The following is a 25,288-nucleotide window of genomic DNA, read 5'->3' as shown; positions in this document are numbered from 1 at the left end:
GCAGAATGTCGTAAATCGGAAACTCGGCGGAACTTGACTCGACCTCTAACTCACTGTCTCACCATTTTACCCCATTGAACTATACATGACCAGATTTTCCTTATAACCTGGGATATGTAAGTGGTCCAAAATCAGTATTCGGTCACATCTTTTCTTTTCTATTATTTTATTTTATCTTCAGAATAATTGGAGGATCAAAAATCATCTCTTTGTCTACTTCTTTGTATGAAAACTCTTTGAGATTTCACACAAAGAGGGGCAAAATTTAGAAACATGATTTTTGATCCTCCCCTAGTTTAATATATTTTTTGACATTAAATTATTTTTGTACAATATTTATTTTTGCTTTTATTTTATTTTTGATAGGTTTTGGTTGAAAATAAATAAAAAATAATAAATAAATTAACATTTTTGGAATTTTTTTTTTAAAAATAATACAAAAATTCAATATATATATATATATATATATATATATATATATTTCTTTTAGTTTTAATAAGTAGGTTAGTAGTTTTATTATTCTCTTCACTATATTTATTTTAGATTATTACAAACTTTATTTACATTTTTTCTTAAATATAAAATTAATTAATTAATATTATTTTATTATTATCATTATTTTTTAAAAAAGAAGTAGTATTATCCTAAAAAACTACCTAACCTCCCTCCCCACTATCCTGTCTTCCCTCAACTACCTCCACTTCCCCCTTTTAAAGGGTAATTCCCTCAACCCCCTGAGGGTATACGTACTACAACATCAGATAACCAGAGAGAAAAATTAACAGAGAGAACACTATAAAAAACAGAGAGAACAACCAGAAAAAAAAAGACAAAAAGCAAATATAAAGAAGAAGATAAAGAGGAGAAAGAGTCGTGATTCAAGTTTCAGGGTTTCGCTTGAGTTTTTCGGTGTCGACTTTCTGGCTTCAATATTTGATTCAATTCAATACACAAGTTCTTATTCAATCCTGTATTTTTATTTTATAAGTCTTGTTGTGAATTTAATCACAAATGCATGTGGTTGTTGTAATATCATGTTTTACTTATACAATTATTTGAATCATTGTTTGTCTTTTCTTAATTATTCATTGAAATTAATCCTGTATGTTGAACTTTTTATCTTAGAATGTATACGATGATTTAGTTTCCATAAAAGAATTGAAAAAGAAACGAAAAAAAAAGTTAAAAATAGACTCACCATTCATAACATAATACACACTGGATACGCACAAAATACTGCACACAGTAAAAACCAGTGGAGTGTGGAAGAAAAATAGTTAAAGAGAGAAAATTAAGTAGGAGATATTGAGAGAAAGAGAGAGAAAATTGAGAGTGAGAGATCTCGAGAGTTGAACGGGATACAAAGAAATTGGTATTTTCTGAATTTTTTGGTGAGAAACTCGCCGAAAACCCCCTAAACTGGGAAACTTCATCGGAAAAACCCATACCGCCATGTTTTAATGCTCCGAATTTTGGAAAGCCATCGAAAAATCATGGATCTTCTGGCTTCGCACCCCCTCTCTCTCTCCTTTCCTTCCGACGACCATAAAAACCGAATTCGTCAAAAATTCCTTCTCCAAAATTGGCGAAACCCCTTGAAATTGCCATTACCCACCATCGGTGGGCGAGTCTTGGTGAACACCACCATTAATTGATGTTGTTGTCCCCGTCTGTCGTCCAGCCGCTGCCTCCCTTCCCCTTTTTTCATTTCATTGCCGTTAAAACCATGGCCAACGCCGATGACACTAGCACTATCGCCGCTCAATGTTAATGTTGCTTAAATTTTTATTTATTTTTAATATTTTATTATTATTTGATATTGTATTATGATCTATTAATTTCAAAGTAAACTAACATATAACATGATTAGTATTAATTTTTTCCTTTTGCTTAGTTAAAGGTTCATTCTCTTTTCCTTCTTATCTTTTTATTTTCTTATTTAAGAATTTAATGGGTTTTGCTTAATAGCTGTCTTATGTTTTCTTGTCTGGTAGATCTCATAATTATATACTCAACTTTCCATCTTTCACATAAATTACTTTTTTCAATCATGTTGTACAGATTTAATTGTGAAATGTTTTAAATTGCTATATTATAGGATTATATAGATGTTGACATATGTTAATGGAATATTGTGAATAGTTTTGATAGATTTTTTTTATGTATTGCAAGATTATAAGTAAATATAATTTAAAAATTGAGCTTGGTGTTATTTAGATTCAAGTAAAATTGGTTTTCAACTTAACAAGGATATTTTTGGTCATTAGTATTCCTTGAAATAAAATTCCGCTCAAAATAATCTTACTGCTTTTTACTTAATTGATTGGATCATTAGACATGTGATTATGCCCATTGATAATAAGAGAAGAACCAATGCCTTTAACGCTAGGCAACTTTAGGCGCGCTAAAAACATTCATCTCAATTAAGAATACGGTGTACACATCTTTCTGAGAAATTTAAAAATTAAAGGATGCGATAATGCACCTTGGCAAATATTTTTCTAAAATTAACTTTCTCCAATTTATTTAATACTCTCTCCGTTTTAAAAAGAATGACCTACTTTGACTTGGCACAAAGTTTAAGAAAATAAAAAAGACTTTTGAATCTTGTGGCCTAAAATTAAAGTTATGTCAAATGTACCAAAATTCCCTTTAATCTTGTGGTCATAAACATGTCATGTGGAAAGTTGAATTAAAGTATTGCCAAAAAAGAAAAGGGGTCATTCTTTTTTAAACAAACTAAAAAGGAAAGTAGGTTATTCTTTTTGAAATGGAGGGAGTATAATATAATAGAAAAATTTTTGGTATGATAAAAATGAGAAATTTAGGCCTTACCACAATTTATCCAAAATAGTTTAAGTCAAGATAAGTCAATAAAAGCGACCATGCTAGAACCACAGGACTCGAGAGGTGCCTCACACCTTCCCTTTGATCAAGAAAATTCCTTACCCGGTCTTCTGTTTTCGCAAACCATAATAAAGAGTCATTTTCTTTTGACTAGGGATTCAATAAGGTGACTTGGAACACCATAACTCAATTCTAAGTGGCGACTCTGTAAAATAATCACTATTCAAAACCATCACTTTAATTGAAAAAATCCTTCGACGACTCTCGAGCAAAAAAAGGTGTGACATTCATCATAAGAATGAATAACTGTAAAAATAAGAACACCATATTCAATGAATTAATGCGAGAACAAACAACGTAAGCTTACGAAAGTTAAGGGATGAGGCAAATAGAAAAATACTCATGACTTCTAAAATTAAACAAACATAGAAACTAATCCATATAACAAGATAAAATAAAGGCTAACTTTTCAAGAAAGGAAATCTTTAAACTCCAACTAAGGCGACATTAACAATGATTCATACATCCAAATCATGGCTAACTTTAGGGAAAACCTATGATTTATCTTTCTAAGATGTCGTTGATTCTCTTTTGATATTATGAATCAAAGAGAGACATGAATCAAGTCTTTACACACACAAAGAGCACATATAACAATCCAGAGTAAGAAAACTAGAATAAAAGTTTAGCATCTATAAAAGTGAAATATCGTTCAACAATCATACTATGCATGACTCGAAAATATCTAAATAATTCTATTTAGCCACAAAAGTCTGAACTTTCTCATTATTTTGACAAGACAACATGTGAACAAAAGAGGAATAAACATCTTGGATGGAAAATAAAATTAGCACTTCATCTCTTATATGAGGATTTTGAAATCCATTAAAATAATTAGCAAGCAAATGAAAAATTCTTGACTTAACCAATTACTAACAATAGTAACTATTTTTCCAACATAAAAGAAAAAACTTTACATGCTAAAAACAAACAATCTTCCAACAATGAATTTAAACAAGGCATAAGTACGTCTTCTGAGCAAAAATTAAAATTTTATCAATAATAATCAAAGTATAAAGCCAAAAGGCAAAACAATCAACATTAAATATTCTTTTCAATATAAAGAAAATAACTTTACATACTAAAAACAAACATATCCACCAACAATGAGTTTAAACAAAGCATGAGTACACTTCTTAAGCAAAGATCAAAACTTTACCCATAATAATCAAAGAATAAAGTAAAAAGGCGAAACAATCAATATTAACTATTCTTTTCAACATAAAAGAAATAACTTTACATACTAAAAACAAACATATCCACCAAAATGAGTTTACATAAGGGATGAGTATGTTTTTTAAGCAAAGATCGAAACTTTATCTATAATAATCAAAGAATAAAGCCAAAGAAACACGTTCAACGATTGCTAGCTCATTTTTATACCATGAACGTGAAAATAACCATAACATTGATACCACAACGTCTTATGATCTTCAAGGCCGTATACAACAAACAATCCCAGCAAACACAATTACAACTACGAACTACGAAAAAGAAGGAGATGAAGAAGAAAACCAAAATAAAACTAAAAAGAAAAAGGTGTGTTTACCTTTTTTGTGGCAGTAAAACAGGACTTCAAGATTTCTTTATAGTCTTGATCACCACCGAAAAGCTATCTTTTGAGCACATCGATTAGACTACCACTTGAAAATTTTTACTAAAGAAAAGAAATTTAACTATTTGATCAAAAGCTTTTCCTACTCTTTGAGACCTTTTCTTCATTTTTTTCTACCAAAATAGTGGTAGTATTTATAGAAAATAATGGGGATCAAATTCTATTAATTCACCAATATGGGAGAAAGTATTTAGGGGTGTTTTTGAAATTTTAAAATTGAAGATAAGGTGAGGTGAAAGATAAGGTGGGGAAAATTGTACAATATAGTACAATTTTTGAATTTCAAAATTGGAAAAAGGACAAGGTTGATGGGGGAATTGTACAATATAGTACAATTTTTGAATTTTAAAATTTGAATTTGGAAAAAGAACGAGTTTGAGGAAGAATTGTACAGTGTTGTACAAATTTTAAATTTCAAAATGGAAAAAGGACAAGGTTGAGGGAGAATTGTACAATCTAGTATAAATTTTAAATTTCAAAATGGAAAAAGGACAAGGTTGATGTGGAATTGTACCATCTAGTACAAATTTGAATTTTTGGATTTGAATTTGATTTGTGGGAATAGGGTAGAAATTATGAGAGTTTTTGAAAATTTAGGATTATTTAAAATATAACCTAGTTGGGACTTCAAATTTAGCCAAATTTATTTAATTTTGATCAAATTAAAATCAATTGGCCAATTGCATTGCAATTATGGCTAATTTGATTTCAATTATGGCCAAATCTAATAGATTGGCTAAATTAAATTAAAATTCAATAAGAATTAATACTTCCTTTAATCCTAAGCTTCTTGATTTAATAAAATCAAATAAATATTTCTCCAAATTAATTAATTTTGTGAATAAGTTTTATTTAAATCAAGTCTTTATCCGTTTAGATTAATTTTCAAACTTAATCAGTGAAAATATTTTGATAAAAATGTTCATTTAAGTAACAAAATTTATACAATTTTGTATATGTAAATACGAAAATGTATAATCATCAATTAAATGATAAAATTAACCCAAATAAATATTTTAGAACGCATTTATCCGGATGAAATAAATATTTTAATTTTATTAAAAATAAAGAAAATCAAGGTTAAATTTAGTCTTGGAGGGGAAAAATTATGTGTCAACAAAGACATGATAAAATGCGAAGAGGCATGAAAGTTGCCCCAAACTCAAGAATTCAATCGTATCTCAAATATCAACTCAGATAGTACAAAAAAAGCTATTGTAAGTCATACTCAAACTAGGATTTGCACCGAAAGAGCATAGTAGGAGTGAGTACTGTCCACTTGTACTCAATAGGTATCCTAGAATGATTGAGTAAAGTAGAAAACAATTCAAAGTAAAATATAACATTAACATGTCACTTACAAATAGAAAAATTTCCAAATGGTAGTGGACACTGTCTCCACTAATAGTTCTATAATATAAAGAAAATAATGAAAACTACTCACATAATATAGCTAAGGAAACTAACTACTTCAACAACACATAAGGTAAATACAATGATGTAGCACAATGCAATGCAATGATGATGTGCGAGTGATGAATAAAAACCATCACTTGGCTTTCCATATACACCTTTCGTGCCTTAGCATTTCAAGACAGGACCCATGGGGGGTTCTCTATCAAATATCTCAATTCACCTTTCTGGCTAATGTTCATGGATCAAGAATTTTATAAAGTGTCTCACTCACAACTCCGGCTAATGTTCATAGATCAAAAAATTTATAAAGTATTTATTAGTGGTACTAATTTACATGAATATGAATGAATAATATGAGGATGCATGCTCATAACCAAGTCAATATGATGATAATGAATTAATTTAATAATGGTATAATTGAGTTTTAATCTCCTCAATATGATAATAGTCAACGATATGAGCCCTCCCAAGGACAACTAAAGTGAGTAGTCATGTAGACATTAATAATATCATCTCGAAAACCCTTTTCTCGAGTATTACTATCATGATAAAGACAAATAATTATTCAAAAATGTTGGTAAATCTACTCAATCCCAACATGGGCAACACAATAATAATAATGACAATTAATGCATGAAATAAGGCCTACAGTATCAAATAAACCCCCGCATAGGCATCACATCAAATGTAATCTCTCAAGTCAACAATAATATGAAAATAATCCTCCACACGTTCATATGATGATAATAAAAATTCAAAAATACTACTCTCTCAGCTAACTTCCCTAACACAAAGCATGTTTTATAAGAAAGTTAACTATCTAACCCAGTTTGAAGAAAGTTAAGTCATAACATACCTCGAAAAAAGCAAAAATTCAAGCCTGCGACATCAATGGAGAGCCTTTCCTTCACGAACAATCTCATCACAAGCTAAAACTATCAAAAACATAATCTACACATCAAAAGGAAGCTAGTGATAACCATATTAGCTATATGTTAATTGGGTCTAAAATTAGTTAAAAAAACGAAAGGGATAAGATTGAAATTTTATTTTGAAACATGTTTTAATGTCAAAAGGAGTCTATATTTAAAAACCCATATGAAAATAAGTTTATATCGGTATTCAAAATTGATGAAAAACTATTTTAAAAGTTTACTGAAAAATTCCCAAACAGTAATTTGAAAACAAGTTTAAAGGTGTATTTAAAGATATAATCAATGAAAATAGGAGCTTGGAGTTACCCAAGCACAAATGATGAAGAAAATCCGAGAAATCATCCTTTCCCAAAGGCCAAGGCTTTCAATTATAAAAATGGTGAAATTGCCAAAAATAGAGTATTTATACGGTTCTGTGAATAGTAGCTTGCAATTATGGCCCCCATATTGCGATCGCAAGGGTTAGCTATGACGTCCTAATTCAGCGTTAATAAAAGAATTCCTCAATATTAGTCTAGGGTAAGGGGATCATCAGAATTACATTTGAAAACTTGCATGGAGTCATGCAAGTCAAATTTTGGAATTAAAAAAAAAATTGAGATGACGTCAGCCCGCTATAGCAGGACTTATTTCCCTTTAACGACATCGCTATTAAAATATGCCTCCTAATATAGCGACATGAAGTGATCAGAAACCCTTTTAAATGGGTTTTATTTTTTTTTCTCCCCTTGAGTTAAAACAAACAATGTGGGAAGGCTCCAAAAACCATTAGAGTTACCTCTTATATCTTGTAACCATGGGGAAGAGAATAAAGGGGTGAGGATGGATGCAAACCCCTGGATTTTTTTAGGGTAATGCGTCCGTAATCTTAGCACAAGGTTGCAATCCACTATGGTTTATATTTTGTACAGTTAGTTGACATCCAGATAAGCTAAGGTTAATTAAATAACATAGACCTAGGTTAGAAAACATGAATGTAACGTAGATGGATGGGAGATTTCATGATTACGCTTTCAGGAATGGAGTTTGGATGGCTAAAATCGATACAAATCAGGGTAATGCATGGGAAGGTAGTTGTGTTATATTATATCATGTTCTGTTGTAGTTTAGTCTATAACTAGGTGGTATCCGATTGTAGACTTGTAATTGGGGTAGTTGAGGGGGCAAGAAACCGGAATTTGTCGAAGTTCTTCAAGAAAGTAATGATAACATGCGAGTATTAGTGAATCTCGAAGAATCTAGGGTGGTAATCAGTGTCGTTGTTTTAGAAAGAAGAGGTGATTTAGATGACATGTTTAGGATTCTAGAAAATAATGGTAGCATGAGTGATAATTACGTAGTTTAATCCAACTTGCGATATATGTGCATGTTAACTAATTCTTAGTATTGCTTGTTGATGCATGTTGTTTGGTGTTATCACATTTCACTAACTTGTATGTAAACCATGTACGTATTACAAGTGTTGGTGTTGTCATTATGTTATGTGATATCTTACATATACACCTATCATTGTTGAATGTGGAATGTTTCGATATTTGAATGTTCTCTAGATATATTGGTGAATAAGGTAGGTAGGTAGGCACTTGTGTCTGGGATTAGGTACATGGACGAAACTTGTCCCCAGGAGGTCATGTCTAGAGAGTGGTTAGAATATTCTTAACGTGTAGGTACAAGGTACAAGTGTGTTTGATAGTTCCATAACATAATCGGGTGTGTATATATATACTAGATAATGCAGAGCCCGTTTACGGGCCCAATATTATAATTTTAAATATATTTATAGTTATTTAATTAATTTTTTTAAAAATAATCATTAATATTTTTGAATAAATATAATAAAATATGATACGCTCTACACTCTAGTGCTTATTTTAATATCAGATCAAACACATTCTCTTATATTAAAAAACTAATTTTAATGTTCTACTTTATTTAAAAGTTATACAAGAGAATAAATTAAAGTTATAACTATCTATTTATTAACATTTTTTTATAGAATCATATGAAGCAATAAAGAATACTAATCCATAAATTGATTTTAAATACATTTAAATTCATTTCATGTGTGATTAACAAAAGGAAATAAGGACATGGATGAAAGTTTTAATGACTTATAACGTTAAAAGATTGCTTTTATGTCTTGTCATATATACGTCAAAAATAGGAGATTAATTTAATATAGTATGCAAGAAATTTCTTTTAAAATGGTTTGTCTATCTAAATTTACTACCTCAAATAAGAAGAATCTAAAGAATTAGCAAAAGTTAACATGATATATATTATAGTAATTTAACATGAGGTAGTTAATATTACATTTTAAATAAGTTGTTTAAAATAATTTTAATAGATGATTAGTAAGTAATTATGTTTCCATAATTTATATGTATTTTAAATCTTTGTAATCATATGTATCAAGTGAAGTTTTAAAATTATGGAGGGATTCGCTTATTGTGTATGATAGATACACGACTATTCAATAATTATGATTGTTTTTTTGTATTTTATTATAATATAGTAATAACTACTTTATGTGATTAAATGTGTGGCCAAATTTAATTTTACTTTTTATCATTTATGGAACATATGTGAGTATTTACACATCTACTTCTAAACTATGTCTTTCAATATTTCAATTTTTATAACTTTGATTAGACATCGAATTCAAGATACATAAAAAAACTTCACAATGTTTATGTCGTGGTTTTGGATAGGAGAAAAGAAAATTTATCTAGATATTAAAATTTAAAAAATATTTAAATGAAACAGAGTTCAAATATAATTTCTCGTTAAATTTAAAATGATTCTTTCCATTTGATTCAAGTATATTATTTAAATAAATATGAAAAAAAAAAGTGTATGATCATGAATTCTGAAGCTATTAGATAAAGAAACTTTAAGAAAAGAACTTCTCCATAACCTTTCAAAGAAAAACAATGGGCCCCACTTCTTTAAGATGTCATTTGATTTTTTAAAAAATTTTCAAAGTATGGTCATTAGAATTTTCTGGAACATGAATTTTTTTTTTGAAATTCCCCACTCTTTGCATGATGTACAATAAGTTTAAGCTAGACTTTTTATTAATTGACAAATTTGCCCTTAGCTTGATTGTCCTAGATCAAACACATTCTCTTATATTAAACAACTAATTTTAATGTTCTACTTTATTTAAAAACCATACAAGAGAATAAATTAAAGTTATAAATATCTATTTATTAACATTTTTTATAGAATCAAATGAGGCAATAAAGAATACTAATCCATACATAAATTGATCTTAAATACATTTAAATTCGTTTCATGTGTGATTAACAAACGGAAATAAGGACATGGATGGAAGTTTTAGTGAATCATGATGTTAACAGATTGCTTTTATGTCTTGTCTTATATACATCAAAAATAGGAGATTAATTTAATATAGTAAGCAAGAAGTATCTTTTAAAATGGTTTGTCTATCTAAGTTTACTACCTCAAATAAGAAGAATCTAAAATATCAACAAAAGTTAACATGATATATATTGCAGTAATTTAACATGAGGTAGTTAATATTACATTTTAAATAAGTTGTTTAAAATAATTTTAACAGATGATTAGTATGTAATTATGTTTCCATAATTTATATGTATTGTAAATCTTTATAATGATATGTATCAAGTGAAGTTTTGAAATTATGGAGGAATTTGCTTATTGTGTATGATAGATACACGCCTATTCAATAATTTCGAATATTTTTGTTATTATTTTACTATAATATAGTAATAACTAACTAATGTGATTAAATGCATGGCCAAATTTAACTTTACTTTTTTATCATTTATGGAACATATGTGTGTATTTACACATCCACTGATAAACTATGTCTTCCAATATTTCAATTTTTATAACTTTGATTAGATGTCGAATTCAAGATACATGAAAAAACTTCACAATGTTTATGCCGTGGTTTTGGATAAGAGGAGAGAAAGTTTTTCTGAATATTAAAATTAAAAAAATATTTAAATGAAACAAACTTCAAATATAATTTCTCTTTAAATTTAAAATTATTATTTTCATTTGATTCAAGTATATTATTCAAATAAATAAGAAAAAAAGAAAGAAACTGTATGATCATGAATTCTGAAACTATTAGATAAAGAAAACTTTAAGAAAAAAACTTCTCCATAACCTTTTAAAGAAAAACAACGGCCCCACTTCTTTAAGATGTCACTTGATTTTTTAAAAAATTTCAAAGTATAGTCATTAGAATTTTCTGGAACACGGATTTTTTGTTTTGAAATTCTCCGCTCTTTGCATGATGTACAATAAGTTTAAGCTAGACTTTTTGTTAGTTGACAAATTTTCCCTTGGTCGTCCTAGTTATGGCTCTTCTATATATATATATATATATATATATATATATATATATATATATATATTGGTGCTTGACTTGACTAGACTCGATTTGTCTTAACTATTAATTCTTATTGGCTGCTTGAATTGTTATGTTACCTCTTGTAGTGGATTGACATATGTACTGTCATGACCCAAAAATGGTTCATGATGACACTTATCGCGGTTGAGTCTTGATAAGTAAGCTAATTATCCAAACTAATACAAAGGAAACAAAATTGATTTTTGACCGAAGTAAGATCAACACGGAACAAATACATGTAGACACATGATTTTTGACCCAAGAGAGACTTCTAGAACGAAGTAAGATCAATCACGAAATAAATACACGCGGACACACGATTTTCGACCCTCCCCGAGCTTTAACCTATTTTTGACATTAAATGTCTATTTACGTAAAAATATTATCTTTAGCTCTTATTTTATTTTTTATAGGTTTCATCTAAAAAAATGTGAAAAGTTTAAAAAATAGATTTATATTTTAGGATATGTTTCATTTATTTATTTATTAATTTATTTTGTAGATAATAAGAAATTTTTTTCAAAAAAATATGTTTTTTCTTTTACTCTAGATGTTAATAAATAAGCTTGTAATTTTATTATTCTCTTTATTATATTTTATTTTAGGCTAGTTATAAAATTTTTCTTATATTTTCTTAAGTATAAAAATGAATTTATTATATATATATAAAAGAAACCTTATCCTAATAAACTATCCATTCCCACATCTCCTCAACCTCCCCCACATTCCTATTTTCAATAACTTCCTCAACTCCCTCAACTTTCCAACACTACACAATCCATATAAACACACACAAGACATACGCACAAAGGACAGACAGAAAATCATAGAAAAACACACACGGACAAATAAAAAAAAAGAAGAGGAAAAGCTGAGAGACTAACCCAAGAGAAGAAACAAATGGTAGAAAAAGTAGACATAGGACAAAAAAAAAATGGGCACAAAAAAAATGAACAAAAAAACATAGAAGATGAGACATAAGAAAGAGGGAGAAAAAATTGAAACAAAAGCTGGAAAACCAAAGTGAAAAAGAGAGGAAAAAGAGCCACGAGTTGAGTTTGGGTTTTTGTTTCGAGTTTTTGGTGAAGGCCTTCTTGTTTATACTTTAGCTATTCTACCACACAGGTTCTTATTCGATTTCTTTATTCGTAATAAATTTTTATATGAAATCAAAGCATGAATGAAGTTATTTCAACAGACTTTTTTATATTATTTAGTGTGTGTAGTTTATTATTTCTATATAGTTTACTCAGTGTCTTTATATATTACATATTTGTCATTTCGAAATGATGTTCATTAGATAGGTTTTGAATTTTAAATGAGATAATTGTTAAAGTTATTAGTGTTATAAATGTAAAGTTACATTCAATTGACATGTAATTAGTGTATAGGTGTGCTATAACTACAACTTGTGATTCATGCATGCATGCGAAAACAAAAAGAAAGGGCGATCAAAAATACATTATTCACACATACAGTAGCCATGCACATGCACACACATAAAAGAAAAAGTTAGAAAGAAGAAAAATAAAAGCAGAGAACACAAGAGAAAAAAAGAATACTCAGGAAAAGAAAAAGTAGTAATATGAAGAATGAAAAATGAGGTATACATTGACTGTAACATGCAACTCTTTTGAGTTTACTAATTCCTTAGAATTATAGCAATAATAACATGATTCCCCTAGTATGATTCTCTATGTGTTACTTTGGCCTATTCTAGTGTTGATGCAGACCCTTCAAAATCTTTCGTATCATTACATTTTTAGTAATTACTATTAGTGACTTAATTAATGGTACAAAAGCATGCTAAAAAGATAACCACCGGGGAAACCGCTTAGTTGATGCAAAGTCCACCGTGCTGTCTTGTACTTTTGAATGGATCATGTTCATGTATGAACTTTGACAATAATGGAAGTTTACATGTTGCATTTTTTATTTGTACTTTTTTTTCTACCATTTATTCATTCATGTAATTATTAAAGAGATATCAGAATGAAATAATACTAATTTAGAGCAAGTAACTGACATGATGAGAATTTAAATTTTTTCTATGGCTTTTCATGTTGATGTTAATAGAGAAATATGACATTCTATTATTATGGGTTAATTAAGTTTAAAAATATTCTTGAACCTATATCTATTGTTTAAGGCCCGAAGTAAATTAAAATGCTATGAGTTTGCGTGAGATGGGTTACAAATTTATTCAAGATCCATCATAACTATTAAAAAGGAGAGGAAAAAAGATTTATAAGAGAGCGAGGCGAGTTGCGGAATAATCCAAGACTCATTGTAAATTTGAAAGAAAAGAGTGAAAAAGAGTAAAATTAGATAAGAAAAATGGTCTCAAGTTTACAAGAGATGAACAAATGCCTTTTAACGATAGAAAAACTTTAGGCACGTTTAATATATTTGTTTCGATTAAGAATGCAACGCACATATCTTTCTGGAACGTTTAAAAATAATCCGAGGATGTAATAATGCACCTTGGAAAAGATCGTCATAAAATTAATTTTCACTAGCTTAATAAAAGAGGTATAGACAGATATTAGATATTAAAAATGAGCGAATTAAAGCCCTAACATAATTTATCCAAAATAGCTTAGTTAAGTATAAGTTGATAAAAGCGACCACGCTAGAACCATGGGGCTTGAGGGATGCATCATACCTTCCCTCGGTCAATAGAATTAGTTACCCGATCTTCTATTTTTGCAGACCAATAAAGAGTCATTTCATTTGATTAGGGATTCAATAAGGTGACTTGAAATACCATAACTCAATTCCTGGCGATTCTGTAAATAAAATAATCCCTTCTCAAAATCGTCACATTAATTGAAAAAACCCTTCGACCTTATGCGAAAAAGGGTGTGACAATACATATATATATATATATATATAGAGAGAGAGAGAGAGAGAGAGGAAGAGAGAGAGAGAGAACAAACAAAGTCTGAAGAAATACATAAACAACCCAAAACTTGGTGTAATATAAGAGCAATCTAGTATAAAACTGAAAGTACAAAGTCTAACTTCGACCCAAATAAAGGCAAAAGTAAGATAGAGTAAGATCCAAAAATCCACCCTGAACACTAGGACGGTCCAGTACCATGAATATCACCAATCAACAACATGATCTTAACCTCTATGTGTCGTACTAGTTTTAGGATCTACATCAAAAGAGCACAGTATGAGTGAGCACGATCCACTTGTACTCAGTAGGTATCATAGTCCAACTGAGCAAAGTAGGAAATAAACTAAGTAAAACATATTATGAGCACATCACTTGCAAATAGAAAAGTCCCAAACAGTAGCTCACACCGTTTTCACTCGCAATTTAGCATATATAGGTATACAAAAATAGTAACAAAACAGATATAAAAGAGGAAAATACATGAAAACAACACACAAGTTAAGGAAACTAAGGAAAGCAAGCAACATATATATGCAATGCAATTCAATGTGGATGGAATGAATGGAGAAAGCCATCGCATGACTTTTTCATCGATCTCGAATCTACCAGGCAGGACTAAGAGGGTTCATAACCTATATATTGTATCTTATATATCAATCTCAACTCTCTTCTCTATCTTATGTTCATGGAGAGGATTTTCATACAAATATCTCATTTTCTTTCAAAAATAGTGTGATTAGTGCTACCAATATATCATGAATGAATATGTATGAAATGAGGGTGTAATGCTCACAATCAATCCAAAATGAGGAAATCCAATCCAATCAACATGTAAGTATATATGAGTAAGCCTAGAAATCAACTCAATATGCCTATAATTCATGATTTATCAACTCCAAATAGGTACCATCATAACAAATATACATGCAAGACATCATTATTACCATATCAATTCCTAGTTCAGTTATTTTATCATGATAAAAGCAATCAATATTCAAATAAGGCCTACATTATTAAATTAAGCCTCTGCACAAGCATTATATCTAGAATAAAAGCATAAAGATGCACATATAAGGCAATGATGTTGAATAAATCCACCACACGAGCAACACACAATATTATATACCGAAGGTCAACAACAATAAACTATAAGCCCCCCACCTAGGAACACAATAGTAAAATAATGTCACGATCCCAACCCAGACTTAGCCATGATGGGCATCTCAAGCTCACCATGGGCTGGAGACACCCCCTAAGCCTTACCTCAAGAACACAATAAAGATAAACAGCAGAAGCCAAACAAGTCTATAAAAGACATCTATGTCATCCCAATACTATCCACAAAAGCTTCTAAATCAGAAATACCAACTAAGTCGGGACATACCCACGATTATGACCAAAAAGATCCATAAATCCTAAAAGAAGAAATAAAAAAACTAATGAAATGATCAGGCCTTTCGAAGGATGGAGGCTCATGACTTCACAGCTAATTAACAGAAGTCCCCAACCACCTAACGTTGCGTAGGAGCAATAGAGAATTCCTCCGAACCTACATCATGAAATAATGTAGCGTCCGGGGACGCTCAGTAGGGCGAGCCCTGTCATGTATCTTAAGGGATAGTGATAAAATAATGCATTAACCAATTCCAGTCACAAACCATATGTATAAAATTATAAATATATATATAGGATGCCGAGATAGGGACAAGGGACATAAAGCATGAAAGTGTAAGATATTATCCTATACTATGTAGCTCGTATCAATATTTCAGGCACCCACATGCTATATGGGTTCGGCTCCCCTTGCGAGAAGGGCCTCAGTCTATGTTAGCCGTTTGTACCAAGGAAAGGCTAAAGATACCAAGGCGATAACCATCTAAAATATAATATGTTCATCAGATACATGGTCATATAGACCCCTAAGGTCCACAAATGTGGTTTCCAATGCAGTTCCACCTAGGACTACACCTTCTCAGTGAGCTACATAATTCTTTTTAAGCCCAAAGTAAAACAATTTGAACATAAACCAATCATTAACCAAGGAATCGTTTAATTAGGCATTTCCAATATGGTATCATCATACCAATATGCTTGCAAACTAATTCAATTATGTCAAACTAGTCCACTTAACCATAAGACTCTCAAGTTCCATTTAAAATTCAAAACCATGGCCACCAAGGGAATTCCATATCTATATCCACCAACGCATTCTAAATCCAGTTTTTTAATCCATTTATCCTTTAATGCAATGCAATGGTTTCAAAAGAAAAGTTAAATTATGAAAATATCCATATTCCAAATCAATTTTACAATGTGGAATAAGGTTAATGCAATTATCAAGCCAAAAGTTCATCAATTTGGTGAAACCCATGTCACCCATTTCAATCATTATAACAATGCACCAATTCAGTCCCAAGAAACCATCAATTAAAGCATGAATAACACATTTAAAATATGAAAAAAATAATTCAAGTAATAACAACCAAAAACCCTCAACCCAATTTCAAACCTATCATTCAAATCACATGAATGTTGAGTACATTTATGCCATAACGTAAATTTAAGTTAAGGAATGAAAAACATTTCTAAAATATAGAAGAATTTGAAGGGAAATCAAAGTTTGGAGGTGGAGTAGTGATTTCTTGTGAAACCCTTGAACTTTCTTGGTTTGGGAGTTAAAGAAGAGAAAAGTAATATTTGATCTTGATAACTGAAGGGAAAGGGTTAATATGGTGTTTTAAAGTCATTTAAGCGGAAAAGGATCAAAAAGCCCCTCACCCCAAGTGAAAAAATAAAAATTAGACAGAAAATGCATAGCAGCGTGGTACGCTGCTATCACGGAGGGTAGCCTACATGCCACGCTCCTATTGCGGAGCGTAAGTGGCATGGTACTCCACTATTGTAGAGACTCACTTTCTCGGGGTATACCTATCAAACGGGCTGGGCTGACCCAACCCGACTCGGCCCAACCTACTTACAAAACCCGACCCGATTTGACCCGGCCTGGTCAGCCCATGGGCTATAGGGTACCAAGTCCCGGGCCGGTTTATTTTTTTAGTTGGACCCAATTAACTCGGATCGGACCAAGCCCGGTCAGAGCCTGTCGGTTAACCGGCCCGATTAATTTTTTTTTTTAAATTTTGGAGATTGGGCGAAACTAGCCGTTGGACCAATGGCCATATAGCTGTTTTTGGGTCCAAACGACTAGTTTGACCTTTTTTATTTAAAAAAAATTACATTTAAAATTATTTTTTAACCCCAAAAAATTTCTTTAAATACCCTACACTTTCAAATCATTTTTCACACAATTTTTTACTCTCTCAATTCTCATTCTCTCTCAAATCTCAATTCTCAAACATTCTATGTATTTAATTTCCTAAAGTACTCACTTTAATTTTTTAATTTTGCGATTACAAAGTACGAGTAGAAGTTTCTAAAGTCGCAACCTTAGGATACTTCCAAAATTTGGTATTATCGTTCCATCTCTTACGTTTAATTTTTAATTTGTGTATTAGTTGTTAAATATTTAATTTTATTATATTTGTGTATTTTAAATTTTTTTAGTTTAATTTATATTATGGATAAATTAAGAAACCTTGCCACCAAAGGTGTTAAAACTTTTTGTTCCGGAAGCGGTAGTAAAAAGTGAATTACTAGTGGTAGAGGTACTTCAAGTAATAGATATATCCGTGTGCCTCCGACACCGCTTATTCAGTCTTTTGAGGAAGAAGTAGGTGTACCTTTAGGTGTAGGTGCCCACGATATGGATTATGTAGAACTTCAGGAAAATTACAGTATAAAAGAAGAAAATGAAGTATATGCAGTTAATTTAGACGAAGATGATGAAAATATTGGTGAGACACCCACAGTAAAAAATGCTAACATTAGATCTGAATCATTTAATCTCCCTCCCTGTCCTTCCTGTGCCCCAAGAGCTCGTAAAACAACTAGTATTGCATGGAAATTGTTTGAACGTACATCAGATACTGAGGTGCAATGCAATATTTGTCAACAAATATATAAGCATAAAAGTTTAGGCAACCAAGGGGGTACGGGTACGTTAATGAGACATATAGGTGATGTTCACGAAAGAGAGTTAAAAATTACACAAGGTGGTAAGGATGTTGGTGGGCCCACACAAACTAGAATGGACCCAGCAACCGGCCATGTAATGATGAAGTATAATAAATTGAGGGACCGAGAAGAAATAACTAAAATGGTAGATGTGGGTTGTTTGCCTTTTAGTTTTCCTTCTTCTGATGCCTTTATTCATTTTATTCAAGCAATTTACAATCCTATGTTTAATGGTATTCCTAGAAGTACTTCCCGGGCCGATATTTTTAGACTTCATTCACAATATTATTTTTATTTAGCAACATTATTAGAAAATATTCAATGTAGAATGTCCCTAACTTCTGATCTTAGGCATGCGGTAAATAAAAATGATTATTTAACTATTACTTGTCACTGGATAGATAGTAGTTTTGTTATGTAAAAATGTATTCTTGCTTTTTTGTATGATGAAGATCATAAACGTACTGGAGATTTTATTGCTGATTCGATTGCTAAAGTTGTAGAATTTTATGGTATCGAAAATAAAATCTTTTGTATTGCTTTTGATAATGCTTCTAACAACAAGACTGCTATAACAAAATTAAAATCTAAGCTATCTCCGCCGTTACTTGAAATTTTTCATTTTAAGTGTGCATGCCATCTATATAATTTAATTGTAAGAGATGGTCTTGAGTTTTATATTGAAAAAATTTAGCTTGCCATTGGTTTTATTCAAGGAAATAACCATAGAAGTAGAATTAGAGACTTTAAACTTAAATGTGAACAAAATGAACTTGCACCGATATTGATGCCTGAAGAATGTCATACTAGATGGAATGCTACGTATGAGTTTTTAAAAACTTGTTATAAATATAGAGTTTCTATTACACTATCTTTTAACTAATTGTGGTTCATTTGCTGATTCTGCTGATTGCATGTTACATGATTCTGATTGGGTTGAAATTAATGATCTTGTTAAGTTTTTGAAAATTTTTTATATAGCTACGGTTGAATTTTTTGGTGCTTATTATCCTACTGTTTGTAATATTTTGGCATATATAACCGATATTTTTGGTTGACTCAAAGAATATAAAAATAAAGAAGGTTACAAAGATGTTGTTGGTGCCGTGTTTGCTAAATTTAAGAAATATATTTTTCCGATTCCCCCTATTTACTTGGTTGATGCTATGCTAAATCCTTGTAAGAAATATAATACTACGTGCCACTTTAGTACTCTTATTTATTCTAATTTAGAGATAAATACTAACAATGATTCTCAAAAAGTACAACTTGATTTGTGGACGGCTATGGGTGATGCGAATGAATACATAGATAAATTATATAATCACTATGCTGATTTAGTTGATTTAGCCGTACCTACAAATATCACTCCAATTGTTGCTCCTCATCCTCCCGAGGAGCCATCATCTTCTAAAAGCCCGACACATACTGGTTTTTCTGATCACTTTTATGATTCAAATTGTTGGAACAATGTCGAGGAGGGAGCTTACACATCAACTTATCAGAAAGAGCTTAAGTAGTATCTTCGGTCGCCTCTAGAGGATCTCAGACGATGGATCAACGTGTTGGATTGGTGGAGGAGTAATTAAACACAATATCCTGTGCTTTCAAGATTAGCTAGAAATATCTTGAATGTTCCAATGTCAACCGTTGCATCAGAGAGCGCTTTTAGTCAAGGACGACAGAAACTTGGAGACAACCGACATACATTGGGAAGCAATGCAATGAATGTTCTCGTTTTCCTCAGAGATTGGATTAGAGCCAAACGAATAAATCAAGAAATGAAAGCGGAGTCGAACGACGAGTAGAGACTTGAAGAAATTATGACTTCACGGGAGAACTCAGCAGAATCAAGTCCAATACATGGTTTTGCCCCCGTTGACTTTGACTTTCCTATGCAAGTTCCCGTTAATATTAACATGAATGAGTTGGAGAAAACGATGCAAAATTTGTACATTTTTCATTCATGTAAATTATAAATTTTGGATCATTTTGCAATAAATAAAATTCAACATTCATTCATTCCTTAGTCCTTACTTTGTAATTTTTTTATTTAATGATTTAAATTGAATTTCTAATTTAAATTAAAAACTTAGTTTTAATATATTATTAATTTACTATTAAGTATTATACTATTATTAATTTATTATATTAAGTAGCATATGTTTTATTTAAAATAGTGTATATATTTTCTAAAATAGTATATATTTAACATATTCATGTGTATATGTTTTATAAATTAGTATATAACTATATATATAGCGTGTGTATATATTGTAGTATATTTTAGTTAAAGTAGTACGTATATATTGAATGATACGTATATATTTGTATATATCTTCTATAAACATATATATTTAACGTATACATGTGTATATGTTTTATAAATTAGTATATAACTATATATATATATATATATATATTGTATTATATATATATTGTTGTATATTTTATTTAAAGTAGTACATATATATTGAATGGTGCGTATATATGCGTATATATCTTCTATAGACGTATATATTTAACGTATACATGTGTATATATTTTATAAATTAGTATATAACCATATATATAAATATTGTAGTGTGTATAAATTGTAGTATATTTTATTTAAAGTAGTACATATCTATTGAATGATACGTATATATTTGTATATATCTTCTATAGACGTATATATTTAACGTATACATGTGTATATGTTTTATAAATTAGTATATGACTATATATATATATTTATTGTAGTATATTTTATTTAAAGTAGTACATATATATTGAATGGTGCGTATATATGTGTATATATCTTCTATAGACATATATATTTAATGTATACATGTATATATATATTATAAATTAGTATATAACTATATATATAAATATTGTAGTGTATATATATTGTAGTATATGTTTTATTTAAAGTAGTACATATATTGAATGGTATATATATGTGTATATATCTTCTATAAACGTATATATTTAATGTATAAATGCGTATATGTTTTATAAATTAGTATATAACTATATATATAAAATATTGTAGTGTATATATATTGTAGTATATGTTTTATTTAAAGAAGTACATATATTGAATGGAATATATATGTGTATATATCTTCTATAGACGTATATATTTAACATATACATGTGTATATGTTTTATAAATTAGTATATAACTATATATATAGTGTGTATATATTGTAGTATATTTTATTTAAAGTAGTATGTATATATATTGAATGATATGTATATATGCGTATATATCTTCTATAGACGTATATATTTAACGTATACATGTGTATAGATTTTATAAATTAGTATATAACTATATATATATATATATATTGTAGTATTTTTTATTTAAAGTAGTACATATATGTTGAATGGTGCGTATATATATGTATATATCTTCTATAGACGTATATATTTAATGTAAACATGTGTATATGTTTTATAAATTAGTATATAACTATATATATATATATAGTGTAGTATAAATATATTGTAGTATATTTTATTTAAAGTGGTACATATATATTGAATGGTGCGTATATATGTGTATATATCTTCTATAGACGTATATATTTAATGTATACATGTGTATATGTTTTATAAATTAGCATATAACTATATATATAAATATTGTAGTGTATATATATTGTAGTATATGTTTTATTTAAAGTAGTACATATACTGAATGGTATATATATATATATGTGTATATATCTTCTATAGATGTATATATTTAATGTATACATGTTTATATGTTTTATAAATTAGTATATAACTATATATATATATATATTTAAATATTCTAGTGTATATGTATTTTAGTATACGTTTTATTTAAAGTAGTACATATATTGAATGGTATATATATATGTGTGTATATATATCTTCTATAGAAGTATCTATTTAACATATACATGTGTATATATTTTATAAATTAGTATATAACTATATATATAGTGTGCGTGTATATTGTAGTATATATATATATTGTAGTATATTTTATTTAAAGTAGTATGTATATATATTGAATAATACGTATATATGCGTATATATCTTCTATAGATGTATATATTTAACGTATACATGTGTATATGTTTTCTAAGGCGGTTAAAATTGTTTCAATAAATTAGGAGAGGCGTTGGTTTCTATCAAATATGTTATAAATCCTACTCAGTACTCCCTCTCTCTCTTATAGTTTCTTAATTTTTTGTCTTTTTAGCTTATATTTCCCCCTCTCCTTTTTTTTTTTAATATTATTATTACCCTTTTCATCTCTCTCTCTCTTAACCTGGTTCTTAATAACTTCTTTCTTTAACCACACCTCAGAATATTCATCTGGCAACCAGCATTCGTCCTTCAATCTTTGATTTTGGCGGACTATTAGGCCAAGATTCTTAGGAATTTACAGGTTAATCCATCATTGTTATTAAGAAGTTAAGAGGTTAACCATATACTAAGGGTATCATTTTTAAATAAACAAGATTATTTACATAAAATCATAACATATTCAAATAACTACAAACATATTTTTGGTGGGGAAATATTAAAGCATAAATAAGACTTACATGATAAAAATTGAGAGAGAGGTTTCCAGAGCCTTGTGAAAACTCGAAAAACACCTTTATTAAATCATACTTAATATTATACAAACTTGGTTACACACAGAGGATGGATTGGCTTAAGTGAAAAAGTTTAAACATGAAGGGAAGAGGAATATGTTATGGGTTCAAGTTTTTTCTTCATTATTTCCTCTTCTACTAACTACTTAAGTCTTATATAGACATAAGTGAAAAGAAACGAATGGACTCCAACATACTACGTGACCTAAGAACAAATGGCCGACACTTAAAAGATAAGATTCGTCAATAATGCAGGTCGGATACACTTTGGGCTCCATCGTCACATGTATTATTATTTATTTTAAAAGAGGCGTGCTTCAATAGTTTTTCCCTTTTTCGGAGGGTAGTGATAAAGGAAACACTCTGACATATTATAAGACTAATGTGGGCATACCCATATGGCACACTTTATCTTTATATCATATCATAATGTCCGATGCTTATTCTTGCACGTATCTGTCTTTTCTACCATTTGCTTGTCTTTGTCTGACTAGGTGTCCAAGTTGTGAAGTGCGATAGAATCAAAACTCATGCCTGAGTCATCATCTTTATTGGGATCCTGAGCATCTTGGAGATAAGCAAAGCTGCCATTAAATTCATCTCCTTCTTTTTCTGAACTTGGCCTGTTATCTGGATTGTTCTGACTATCTGTGTTTGGAACTACTCTGTCCATACTTCTGCTTGGGTTATCTTTGCTAATTATATGTTTATCTGATTCTTGACTATTGAAAAATCTTTCTAAAGTCTGTTTTATTATAGTCTCAATTTTTTCATTTTTTTTTTAAAATCAAAGTCTTTTTCAAAGTATTATTACAAGTTCTGGGTTATTTTTGTTTTGATGAAGAACAACTTTCATCTTCACTTTTTGGCAAAGTGACAACCATTAACGGATTTGATGCATCTTTACCGGCTACCGTTTGAACCGGACTAGCTGTACCTCTATCCGATAAGGTGGATTTCTTAGCATTCAGTGGGGAATGCTTACCCTTCTCATCCATTTTGTGTTGAGATGGCAACCTCAGAGTCTAAGTACTTGTATTTGTCTGAGAAATATTAATCTTGTTTTTCAAAATTTGCACTTGTTCCTTAAGTCTAGTATTTTTAAGAAGAAGGGCCTTTTTATGGACATTAAGTCTCTTGAAGGCTTTTGTCATCGTGGAACAGTGGTCACAAAAAATTATTTTTCCTGTGTCTTTCTGGATATTGTATTGGGGTATTTGATTTGGGTTTTGTCTGAGGGCTGGAGTTATATAGTAATTTGGCCCAAGGTATCCTCTAGCATAATCCATCGCTTCAGAAAAATCATTAAAACCTTTAAAGAGTGGGTGTTTAACCCCATTATAGATTCTACTACTTCTATCCAAGTTTGAAAAACATCATTGGTTTTACCATGTATGACTACATAGTATTTAAATCTATTTTCTCTACTTTTATCTGAAAAGTATTGGCATAGAGCATTAGCTGCGGCTACGAAATATTTAGTATCTCTTTTACTATGTGCTATCCATAAATTATCAACTAAACATCTCTGCGGTTTATCTAGAACACAGTCTGGTTTAACTCTAAATGATAAATTACATGATGGATACGAGATTAAATTAATTTGTCCAAAATAAATTCTCTCCATCATTTCTATAGAGTTTTGTGGTCTAAAATTAATGTTACCTAGTCGTGTATGAGCGTAAGAGTCTTGAGCTGGGGCTTTGCCCTTGTCTGGTGGCGGTTGGCTTGTTGGTCTCATACTGAAATAAATGCTAATTAACCCATTTAGTCTTAATTTGTAATCTACTTAACTGATCTGCTAATTTGTTATCCTTTCCTTTTACATATTCAAACACAATATTTTTATATGCAGATATTATATCCATGAAATTAAGCCATCGTCTTTTACTGCTAGCTTTATCATTTATTTTTTAATGAAATTTAACTATTGCCTCACAGTCAGTTCTTACTAACACTTCTTCTTTATTTAAGATGTATAATTTGAAACTATTTAAACCATATATTATTACTAGTACTTCTAAATCTATGCTACTCATGTTTTTTTTTCTTTATATAAACCGCTTTGATGTGCACAAATCTTTTCTTCATTTTTACTACTGTATTTATTGGGTTTGGCTTTTAGGATAGCTCCCCATCCTAATTTACTTCCGTCTGTCTGAACAATTAAATAATCTGATTCTAAAGGGATCTTTAAGTCTGGAATATTTTTGACCTTTTCTTTAATTTGTTGTACTAATTTAATGTCCTCTATATTAAAATGTTTTTGTCCTTTACTGCCTGTTTTTGTGTATAGCGGTCCTGCTATTTTTTCTAAATCTTGAATGAAATTTCTTGCGTAATTTACTAATCCTAAAATTTTTTGTAAATCTTTAGTGTAATCTAATCTATCTGGCATATCTA

This window comes from Capsicum annuum, unplaced genomic scaffold (assembly GCF_002878395.1).
Source record: "Capsicum annuum cultivar UCD-10X-F1 unplaced genomic scaffold, UCD10Xv1.1 ctg1489, whole genome shotgun sequence".
NCBI lineage: Eukaryota > Viridiplantae > Streptophyta > Magnoliopsida > Solanales > Solanaceae > Capsicum > Capsicum annuum.
Note: the sequence above shows the minus strand (reverse complement) of the source record.